At 41.7% G+C, this 11,879-nt stretch overlaps 1 pseudogene; it reads right to left on the reverse strand.

The window, feature by feature from the left end:
- Positions 1–1,540: 1,540 nt before the first annotated feature.
- Positions 1,541–6,213, reverse strand: LOC115101910 (homeobox protein Hox-C1a-like; annotated as a pseudogene).
- Between the last annotated feature and the right edge of the window lie 5,666 nt (positions 6,214–11,879).

An 11,879-nucleotide genomic window follows, 5' to 3' on the forward strand; every position in this document is an offset into this window, starting at 1 on the left:
ATGCCCATGTGCAATTGGACCATAACAATGTAACAACAAAATAAAATGCAATACAGGCCTAAACATTCTATTTTATAATAAGCATTGTTAGCAGGTCAATAATAAGACTACAATTATTAGTATAGGCCTACTCAATCAGGCTACAGCGTACTATTCTTCTCCGTCCAATTTCAATGCGGGATGAAATATTGTTTTGAACAAAAGTGTTACGGAGTTGCTTGAAAAAGCCAAAGAGCCCCTTGTGAGTCTAAGGTCACACAGATGAACGGTCACCGTCGTCAGGAGGCAAGACAAAGGTCACGGGGTCAGAGTTGAACTCCGGAGTAACTGCATACATTAGCACGACTTGCACAAGCTTAAGTGCATGTTTCCATAACCCTATACAATAGTGGTATATTCATTCATGTAAAACTATGCATTGAAATTCCCAAAATATGTAAAATGTTCTACACTTGTAATTAATTCAAAGGAAGGCATCGGTCAGTAGTAGGCCAATAGTTTACAATAAATAATTGCAGTAATTCCGAGCATAAGTAACTGAAGTAATTCCGTGCTTCCAAATGTTTTGTAATTTTCAGGCCTGCGACATATTTATTGGTGATATATAGGCCTAACACACGCATGCAAAAAGCTATTCAACTAAACTAGGCTTTTCGATATTTCCGAAAATAATATGGATTCATCCCTTCCATGGTTTTAACTTTAAACGTGACAAACTTTAGACCCTATATTAACACCACGGATAACCTGTCACTCCGTCAATAACGTTTTTATGAGGCATGTGAACAAACAGTTAACGAACGCATTTCAGTGGAATAGTGGCGTCGTGCCCAGTCAATTGGTTGATTTACAGGGGAACACCACAGTTTAGATAGTGTTTTATTGTTGAACACATGTTGAAACTGAAGTGTTCAGAAGTGGATTTGTATTTGTTGATGTATGTTTATGGCGAGGCTATTAGCATGCTCGTTAAGGAAAGAGGATTCTACAATTAATTAGCATTTACAGTTCCGTGGAAACGCGTTCAAATGTTTGATTCAAATGGTCGGATTAACGTTGATCAATACACTAAACCTGTTAGTCAATAAATCTATCAGTCAATTGCCAAATGAATCACTCGGCGCTCGCCGTATAATTCAAACTATTAACAGATAGAAACAAAACGAGTGAAACAGGAGATACAGAAAGATGAAGAGAAGAGCACAACAATGTTGAGTAGAGGTGGAAAGATAAAATCAAGAATGATTCATATTCAAGGACATGAAAAATCTAAACGGAATAATAAATATAACTCAAATAACTGTTCATTTATTCCAAATTTGTGACCAGAAGATGTATTACTGTAGATAGGCTATTGACAAAAATATTGTAAATTATTTTGGTAATAGATTTCAGCCATGGTGCTTTTAAAAAAATGAATGAGATGTTCTTCACCTTTTAAACGAAGAGAAAACCCTGACAGAAATATTCATGCTTTTTAGTCAAGAACATTTCAGGTAGGCTGTTCCCGAAGAAAGAGCTGGCCACAAAATGATTGTAATGCTGCTTTAATGACATGTAGGCTAATTTATAATAATTAACAACTCAATAAATAAATAAACAAATACATATAATACATATTATAATAATAGTTATGTCTGATTAAACTCATGTTATTTGGTATAAACTCATAAAGTGCCTTAATGTTACTACAGCTGACACCGGAGAACAAGTCAAATAGCCTACTCCAATCGAAAGTCTCAGGTAGGCTTATATTGCCTCGTAAAATAATGGTTCAATAAATACAGAAAATAAATATGTGAGCCTCTAAAACTAAGAATCACCGAGTCAAACATTTTACAATAAATTATTCTAGTTCACAAAACTTACCCTGCTTTCGTGGTTTTCGTGTAAAACAACATGATCCTGATTTAACCAATTAGGCTAACTAAAATTCCTACAAACGGAGAATCAAACCAGCTGCAGGTTGGTGACACTGTCACTATTTGTAGGCCTACACACCTTGTTTTGTAACGCACGAGACAGGTCCTCTGCTAGTTGGTGTTTGGGAGAGCACGAGGTCGGGTCAGGTGTCCAAGTTGTTGGAGCGTGAGCGTTCTGAGCATCTCGAGGACGCCAAAGGGGTCACCGGGAGAAGTAGGCCCTCGCGCGTTAATTTCTTGTGTTTCATGAGCCGGTTCTGGAACCAAATCTTCACCTGTGTCTCGCTCAGCTGCAGGGCGCTCGAGATGTCCACTCTTCTGGCCCGCGTCAAGTACTCGTTGAAGTGGAACTCCTTCTCGAGCTCCGTGAGCTGTTTTGTGGTGAAGTTGGTCCTTGGTACCCGGTTAGCAGTAATATGGTGCCCATCGGTGGTTACCTCCACGTCCCCTCTCCATACTGACCCCCGTGCAACTATACTCAATCCACAGGCCATGTGCATCTTGGCTGAAAAGACAGTTAAAACACAAGTATATCATTATTATAAGGAGCATAAAAGTGTTTCTGAAACTGACCATGGAGACCCCACTGGCTGCAACATAAAGTCAACTTATCCAATGAAAGAGATGAATGACGGTTTCAGGGGGATTAAAGTGATTACAGAATGACTTATAAAACATATATTCAATATATTCATTAAGTGAATTGGTTATGTGTATCTGTGTTGAGATCAATACACTGGATGGCAATGAGGAATAAAAAAATGTGGCACTAAAGAGTCACATTTTTGTTGCAGTGCCCAAGATTCGGCTATGGTTCTGAGACATGGATAGATAAGTAGCCGTCGGTGGCTTTTGCACTAGTCACACACTGAACACTGGACTTAAACCAGACTTAAACAGCTGACTCACTAAATCCTCGAGGCTAGAGTAGGTGTGATGAAATCCCTAGTCTGGACTGTTTCTTAATCCTGGTCCTGAAGACCTAAAGCAGAACAAAGCAAAGCAGAGCAAAGCAGAGCAAAGCAAAGCAGAGCAAAGCAGAATTATTTCTTTTCATCATAACATATGAATGATGACTTGATCATTTTGATCAGCTAGAATACATTTTAAAAATAGTGCCCTGCTTTGGGTCTCCGGGACCAGTATTAAGAAACACTGATTATAGGTTTTGGATTGTTTGTGATGGAGACACCAACCCCATCAAGGTGTCTGTCTATGGTGATTATAGGTGGGTCAAATGACTGGTACTGTATCCGTACTGTACCATGGACTCAATAAGGCCAGGTATTGGATGTAATAACTTCTATCATAATTCATAGGAAAGGTATAGGAATTGAAGAGGCTATGAAGAAAGAGGCTATGAAGAAGAGGCCTCTTAGACACGTCAGCTCATAGGAGACGTCTTGAAATCCATGGTTTAGACAAAGGAGAATGTCAAGGAGAGGTTTACCTAACCTATAACCTAAACTAAGAGCCTTTGGTGACTATGAAGAGGCCAACACAGGCCAAACAATACAGTAAGTAATTAAGCACCTGGGCTCTCAGGAACAGAACATCACATGTACATTCTGACGGATGACTTCTAAGATAATAGAACTGATGCTGGCCAGGAGGAATGAGGAATCAAACTGAAAATATTCTCCTTGGCTGGGAATATTAACGACTCGCATGCTTTAAAAATAGCCAGCCAGCAAAGCCAGGGCAAGCCGCTGAGGGAAAGTATTCCCAGCCAAGGAGAGACAGAAAGAGAGAGAGAGAGAGAGAGAGAGAGAGAGAGAGAGAGAGAGAGAGAGAGAGAGAGGAGGGGATCAATACACATTGCCTCAGCCATCTGGGCATCCTGCCCACAGTAATTCAGGTGCTGTCAGAGCATAATTGAAGAATGAGGCACTGGGAGTTTATACACTGTACCAGCAGATCAACTTGCAGACGGGTTGTATATGAAGGCCTTTATGCATGAGAGAATATAGGGATGCTTTGTTTTCGTGCCAAGACAATACACCCTACAGAAAAAAAACGTTGCTGCTGCGTTCACTAATCATACTACTGGTAAGAATGTAGCACTAATGAGATATACTCCAACCCTGAGAATCATTCTTATGATACTGCGTCTTTCCTATATCTACCCAGCTGTTTGTATGATAGCTTAAAGCCATCAGGCAGTAGTATACAAACGCTGGCTAGAGGACATGAATACTAGTCCTGGCAAGCAACAAAAACAATCAATTTAAATCAAGACATATTGAATGAGAAATTGTTGTATTGTAGATGTCTCTGATACAAGTAACAATGAAGGCATGCCATCTTTGATTAACCATTTACTGCAGTGGGCTAAATCGGGGTCATACAGAAGGATTATTTGGTCGTTTTAAACATGATCAATTACTTTCAATGGGAAAAGTCAAGAAACTGCAGGTATTCTACGGGAGTTTTTAGTAAGTACGATCTCATTTCTACGAAATCAGAAAGTATACGCTGAATGCACAGTAAAGACCGATGTGTTGTTGGTGGACTGATGATATGTGACTATGATTATGGTCAAAAGGTGAACACGTAAAGGTGCTTGGCATTGAGATCAATACACAAGGCTCTCATTACTATACCGACAGATAATCAATGGGCAGAGAGCTCTAACGTTTTTGGGAGTGAGCTTGGCTAAACGTACCTGTGCACACTGAACCCTCAGGTCCTACTGCCTTTCCAGAGCACAGTGATGCAAATGAAAGAAAGGCACAAGTGGATAGAATAAAACTATTCTATTCTTTTCTAGAAATATCTCCATCATTTTCTGTGCCCCAATAGGTACGGAGAGGCAGGCATATGTGTGTATGCCTGTGTATAGACCCACTACACCTGGCCCAGCGTCCCCTGCCTTTTCCCCAGTACATCCTAATTTTTCCAATCTGGGTAGAATTGATGAATACGTAGGTCAAATGTCACTTACTGTATGGTTATTGTGGTTGACTGATTCAGGAATTACAAGTGCTCAGTTATACTATTCATATTTTATAGCCTATTACCTTTTGTTAAAAGTTCATTCACAATTATGTATTTATTTCTGAAGCCATTTGGTGCAATAGGCTACATGAATGCAAATAAATGCGTGTCTTGTAGTTGATCATTTTGACCGACTTTTGCGAAATTTCAGCTATGCACAAAAACACGTCAAACTTGTTTTGCCTGTTGTACAGTAGCCTACAGTAGCCTAGCTTATACTTTCGCACAGCACAGCACTGTCCTACCTACAGTAGCCGATTTGAGAATATGGCACATCTGTTGCAGACTACTTTTCAACATATGATGAGTAATGAATAACGGTTTACCAAACGTTAAATGTAGATGTAGAAACGAATTGATAACTAATGATATAGTACCCATACATCGTTTAAGACGTGCTAATGGTTTTCGTATCAAGAACAAATAAAACGTTTTTACAAATTATTTGGTCAATAAGATAGCTGTCGTCTTTCCAAATGGGAACGTGAACGACGTGTCCAAAACTTACCCGTTCGAGGTCGAGTTCTCTTCACTTTCACCCACTCAAAAGTTTTGCTCCTGTGACTTAGTTCAGGTACCTTACACTTGGGGTCCGAGTGAGAGCCACTGTCCACAACAGCAACGTGAATCTTAGGCCCATCATGAGTGTAGATTTGAAAGTGTGCATTTACACACCCGAATTCGGAGTGCGCCAGCACTCAGTCGCGGAGTTGTGTGTGGAAGAGGAGTATCCAAGCCCGGGAAGTCGTGCTCGTGAGCCAGGAGATAGGAGGGGAGACGAGAGTAGCGGAGGCAAGCCGCTGGCGTGGTGGAAAAGCCCTGACTCTGTGTTAAGGGAAGGGCTGCTCGAGCCTGAGCAGACCCGGAGCTGACTTACCGTGCAGTCTGTTTCAGAACTGGTTTCGAAAAAAAATGGGTAACTGTGTTGCAATTAATATTCCCTGCCAATCTCTGCTGAAGTTTTTCCTTAGTTGCCAGCGCTAACTTCAGGAGAAGTTATCTGGTCCAAGTCCCGTATCATGACCTCCCCAGGTCGGTACCCCCCTGCTATCCTCCCCATTACACGCTAACTCTTGATATGAATTCACCTACCATAATCGTTGGACCGGTCAAACGGTCGTAGAACGCATGGACAAGTAGCTGTAGCTAACACCCAACAACGCATGGGTGGACCAAGACAGCGACCATGCATGGACAGTCAGATGGGCATGCCCTGGAGAAAGTCGATCTCTGATTGATGGAGATGACGTGCCCTCTTGGTCTTGGCCAATAGCTGGACATCTCTGTCATCCATCCGGGACAACGCTGATTAGCCAAGCCAAGCAAGTTGTAGACTCATTTGGGGTGGCCAAATGAATGGACTCCAGTACAGCAGGCAATGCCAGTGTAGACCATTCGTGGTAACTTTGTTTTCTCAAACAGGACCGTTTAAATATTTACGCGTAAGATGGACACATAAAGTGGCACTTTGTGACTGGGATATGGAGGACTGGGATATGGAGGACTGGAATATGGAGGAGCAAGTAGGCCTAATTTAAGGAAAGTTCCCTGAGACGATAGACCAACGTTTCCGAAGTCTTGCATTAATCACAGTGTCCGCGCTCATATTTCAAACAGGCACAGGCAAAATTACGGCAGATTGGTGTGTTCCTCTTTACGCGCACAGTGCTGCAGGCCTTCTCCATCTACCAACTGTGTGACTCTGTATACATCACGCCAGATTTGTTATTATCATTTACCAAAACGATTAGGCCTATAGCTGTTATTTAATAACTGCTTTTAAGGTACAAGCCAATACCATAACAACACTTGTTTGCAGGTCCTGGATTGAAATGTTTGCCAATATTGACCTAAGACGTTCATTAGGATAGGCCTACATAATGTAAAACGCCTAAACAAACTAGTAGGAAGGTCGATTATAAGCTTAAGAGGATACAGTCTATTCATTGGCGTTAGGGTCTTACGCAACTATCCTGCGATGACGGTTTTTTCAGCAGCAGTGGCCGCGTTCAGTGCAGGGCTAAGGGTCATGTGAAAGGCACACTTAATGGGTTCAAAGGTCGTGACAGTGGCTGTTGGGCTGTTCACTGGCAGCATATCTGTAATTAGTCTCCGAACAACTAGGAAAATAGCTCCGAGGACAAAACCCAAATGTTTTGCATTTGAGAAACAGATGGACGTTCACGTTTAGGGACCCACTTATCGACAATTATATAGCCCTGCAGTTAGCTTTATGAAATGGGAAGATAAAACTAATAGAACTATGAATGATCAAACTATGTCAATATTGCAAATGCATGCTCAGCGATGTTATTTCAGATACATATGTACATCTTCATGTATATTATATATACAGCCGGCCTTCTTCTTGCCATTAAACTGTATTTACATTTTTAATTAGATGGCATAGGAAATGTTGACAGTGCAACCTTTAAATTACATTTTGTTCGGCCGCTATAATTCCCAGTTACGTGCATAGGCCTATACGCTCATCCTCATTTTATTACACTTTAAGGAGAGCTAAACCTGTTTAATTGCCTACATTAAAGTTGATTCTAATTCAGATGAGGCTACATGTTAAGAAACCAAATAACACAACGTGAGAAAAAAATGTTAGTATTAGCTCGTACATTTTTTTTTAAGAAGCACAATTTACAGGTAGGCGTGCAGTTTTATTATGAATTATTTGAAGGAATTACACGTGTTTAGAGATACAGGTAATTACAACGTTATTCATTCAGTAGCATGTCTGTTGAGTCCAGATATTGAGGTGGGTGAGACAAGTGCGTGGTGAATCCAAAGAACTTGGTTTTTGTTCTTCTTCAAATACATTTGTGAGTAGTATTGACTGCTATACAATTAGAGTGTAATATTACATATACCGGTACACCAACATCACAATAGACAACATATTTTAGTTTCCCACGCGTAAATGTAATCCGTTTAAAATTGTGTAATTATTATCTGTAGTAAATATCGTGCATGTATTATTGTTATTGTTATTATTATATGACTTCGTTTTATTAGGCATACCATTTTTTGCTATTATTATTATTGTAGGGGAGAGAAATTGCTATGAATAATGTTTTATTGTTCATAACTAACCTCTATTTGCGTCTGCATTTTTGTTTGAATTATTATCATCGCCTTAACATAATTTTCCATCAAAGACCATATCACTAACCTGATCACAATATTTATCCACACAACTCCACAATAGTAATTACAAAACAATGCTATATATAATCAACCATTTAGGCCTCATAAAAGCATACAACATTCTATAGGCAACAGCCCAGAAACCCGGTCGCAGCTGGGGGAGGTAATGGAATTCTACAGGCAGCGATGTGCTGAATGAGTGAGTGCGATATATCCCTTCCCTCCGTGCATTTGCATGCTACACTTATCCATCTTGTTGTCATCTTGCGAGGTTACCCAGGGTTCACGCGCTAGCTTGTTTCTCTCCCCTACACTCAATAAATAAATCTCCGCAGCGTTCTGTTTACCGCCTGAATATAAATTTGTTTGCAGTCGATCGAAGACCTGTGTGGAGGTATTAGAAATTGTATTTCTCCAATGGCTTTCAGCAGAGGGGGGGGGGTATGCAGTATGATAAAAAATTAAAAATAAATAAATAAATAAAAAACAACTGGCATGAGAATATTTCCTCTCCCTTTATGGAAATACACGTACTTCTTTAATTAAAAAATGTTAATAAACCCAGTTTCCAACGAATAAAAAATCTGAAAATAAATAAATAACTATGCAACCATGCATATATTCAGTCAGTGGCATATGTTTGATTAGCATATATTTTAAATAAGTGTGTTAAACACACTCCTGGTTGTAAACATCCTGGCAACAGGAGTGATATTATCACGCTGACCTTAGGAAGTAAAACAAGTCCTCTGGACCTTGAGTTGGCTCGTCTCCCTCTCAACAGCTTGTATCCCCAAAACAGACACATTTCCCAGGGCAGATGATGCTAAACAATCTGGGATAATGTTAAGAATGGAGAAAGAACATTTCCTTCTTTTTTTTTTACAGCTGGAATGAAACCAACCAGCAGCCAATACCAACATCCTAAACCTCCTCTCCCTCTGCAAAATAAATGAACCAACTCACTGCATTATTTAACATCCTGCATGGATGTCAGATTTGGACTTTGCCTTCACATGCCTCATTAAAATGATACACTCCTACAAAACCCTTCTCAGATGCTATTTGGCGATAAAGTCAAACACCACGTGTTGTTCTGGATGGGTAACCTACAATACCTTGTTGTACCCTGTACAATCAATTCCATGTTCCCTTATAACATGCATATTACATTTTCACATCCCTCCATCCTCTTGTTGATGGCCCCATTGTCTCTATAGTTGTCATTGGAGGTGAGGTAAACAACGCTATTGGTGAGGTTGTCTATCTCAGACAGCAGGGAGAAAGAATATTGATTGACTGATGCTGCTCATTTGTTTTCTGCTCCATTCTCTGATCTCTCTGATCTGACGCCAATAGAGGAGCTGAGCTGCAGAGGCCCAGTGATCATGGTGGCCATGCCTGGATGGATGGGATTATCTCCTATGGGTTTGTATGGACCCCTCACCCTGTTGACACGCACACACATGCACACGCACACACGCACACACGCACACGCACACACACACACACACACACACACACACACACACACACACACACACACACACACACACACACACACACACACACACACACACTGACAGTGGTCATACACACACACACACCTTGCTGACAGTGGCGGTAATGATGCTACAGGCTGAAGCGTGGCGACGGTGCTGACACTGACACGATGAGGCCCTGGTCTAACCCAGGAACACCGTCACAGACTCATTATTTGTCATCTGTCGACCCTGGGAGCGCTGGGAATTAACCGTGCGATGACAGATGACTGTCACCACCAACCTGAGGTCACAGTCGGCCGTTAATGCAGTGTGGGGCTGAGCTGTAAAAGCTGGGCGACCTATACAGTGGCGGGGATCTCTGTGGGGTCCCCAAGATGACAAACAGGAGCAGTAAAAGCCAGCTCGGCGATATACGTGCTGAGGCCCTCAGCAACCTGTACAGTGGGGATCACTCAGCAGTCATAACCTCAGTTGTGGACTTTACCAGGTCAAGGGACAGAGGCACGTTATAGTGAGGGAGAGATTGGGGGGACAGGGGAGGGGCTCATCTAAGATGCATGTAACCACATTCCCACAGAGAGGATAATAGAGCGATATACAGCCTACAGCGCTAGCTTGGCATACTCATGCTTCCAAAGATTATATAGATACTGGTGCGCCACCAGAATACGTGTGTATGATGCTTCACAAATCCTAGGAGCCCAGCGAGGAGCTCAGCAGGCAGTCTCCCAAACACCATGACAACAAAGCATCCGTCATCACCGTTCCTCGCCAGCTGCTGTGCACACTTCTCGGTTTCCTTCCGGAGTTCTTATTGGCGGGAAATGAGCAGGGTTCAACGTGAAGTGTGAGTGCGTCGTGTGTGTGTTCATCACAGCAGCACATTGCCATATGCCTCTGTCTCCAGTCTCACACCGCAATGAATGCAGGGAAATAGAATGAGAATGAGAAGACAGCACATGGCATTGAGACGTTTTTAGAGCTTAAAGCGTCTATCGTGGACATGAATAAGGGTAAAGAATTTTTGTGACACAAAGGGCTGTGCTTTTAATTTGAGGTTTTGTGGAATGCAATTTAAGCTGTATAATAAAGCCATTGGGTCTGTCCATCGTATCTCCTGTCCTCTCTGAACGATCAATGACGATCAACATGTTGACATTTAGCCTTGATGTGTGATTACAATTTCCTTTAATTGGTCAGATTTGTTGTAGTGGCAGATACACTGTCAATGTCAGTTAGAATACGCTCTTAACCAAAGGCAATTTGTACAGCATGCGATTCCTCTAGGACTTGAACATTGCTGTAGTGCCAACTGAGCCACACAGGACCACAGCCGAGGTACAGTAAGTGACTCTCTCTCTCAGTTTGCTCTGTCCTTCCCTCGACTGCCACACTTTTATCGGTGGCCTCACCTTTTCATTGTCACCGATCACCCTTAACTGGGATGTATTTAAAACGTCATGGATCTTTACGGCGGCATGCTTTAATATGACGGTAACAGTTGTCTAGCTAACCAGGAAGTCAAATTCCGGAGATGGATGAGAAGTACCAGGTGAGTTGTCATCCGTCTACCTGAGTGATGCTCTCCCTCGCTCCGTTCCGCACCACGGCGCGGACATATAAATACAACCCATAAAGCTGACACAGGAAATTGATACTTAATTTAAAAAAATTTTTTTTTTTTAAAGCTGCTGGAAAAGGGCATGAGCGGTGTGACGTACTGCTGAGGGTGGAGGGATGAAGGGAGAGAGGGAAGGGGGGAGGGGGGAGAGAGAGCGAAAGAGAGAGTGTAAAGGCGGATGATAAGGTTAACGGTTGTAAATTGTACTTGATTGGCTAAAGGCCACCTGTGAAGTTCAGTGTCTTGTTTATCGTCAGAGGAATGGAGTATAATGCATTTATAATACCTACTCTAAAATAAGCCAAATGAAAATATAACAACACAGACAAGAAAGGGTCAACAAGAATGATCTCACATTGAAAGTTTTATGGGCAGTCTGTCTTTGTTTATTTGACCACCAATTGTCAAAAAACATCATCTATGATCTGGTTTGGATTGCAAGTCTGCTGGGATCTGACCTCATGTTCCGGAATGTATAATGTGATGCATTCTCAACCCTGGATTCTGTTTCATATTCTGCAATGACACTGAGAGTGTTTGTAGTGGCATGGTTTAGTGTGGTGTGTCTGGTTTTTAATGTCTAAAAGCCGACTGTTTAGGATGGAGCAGAGCAGAACAAGCAGAGCTCCTCAGATGCCGGGCCAGGCCTCATTTAATGCTCTGTATTACGACCAT

This window comes from Oncorhynchus nerka, linkage group LG20 (genome assembly GCF_034236695.1).
Source record: "Oncorhynchus nerka isolate Pitt River linkage group LG20, Oner_Uvic_2.0, whole genome shotgun sequence".
NCBI lineage: Eukaryota > Metazoa > Chordata > Actinopteri > Salmoniformes > Salmonidae > Oncorhynchus > Oncorhynchus nerka.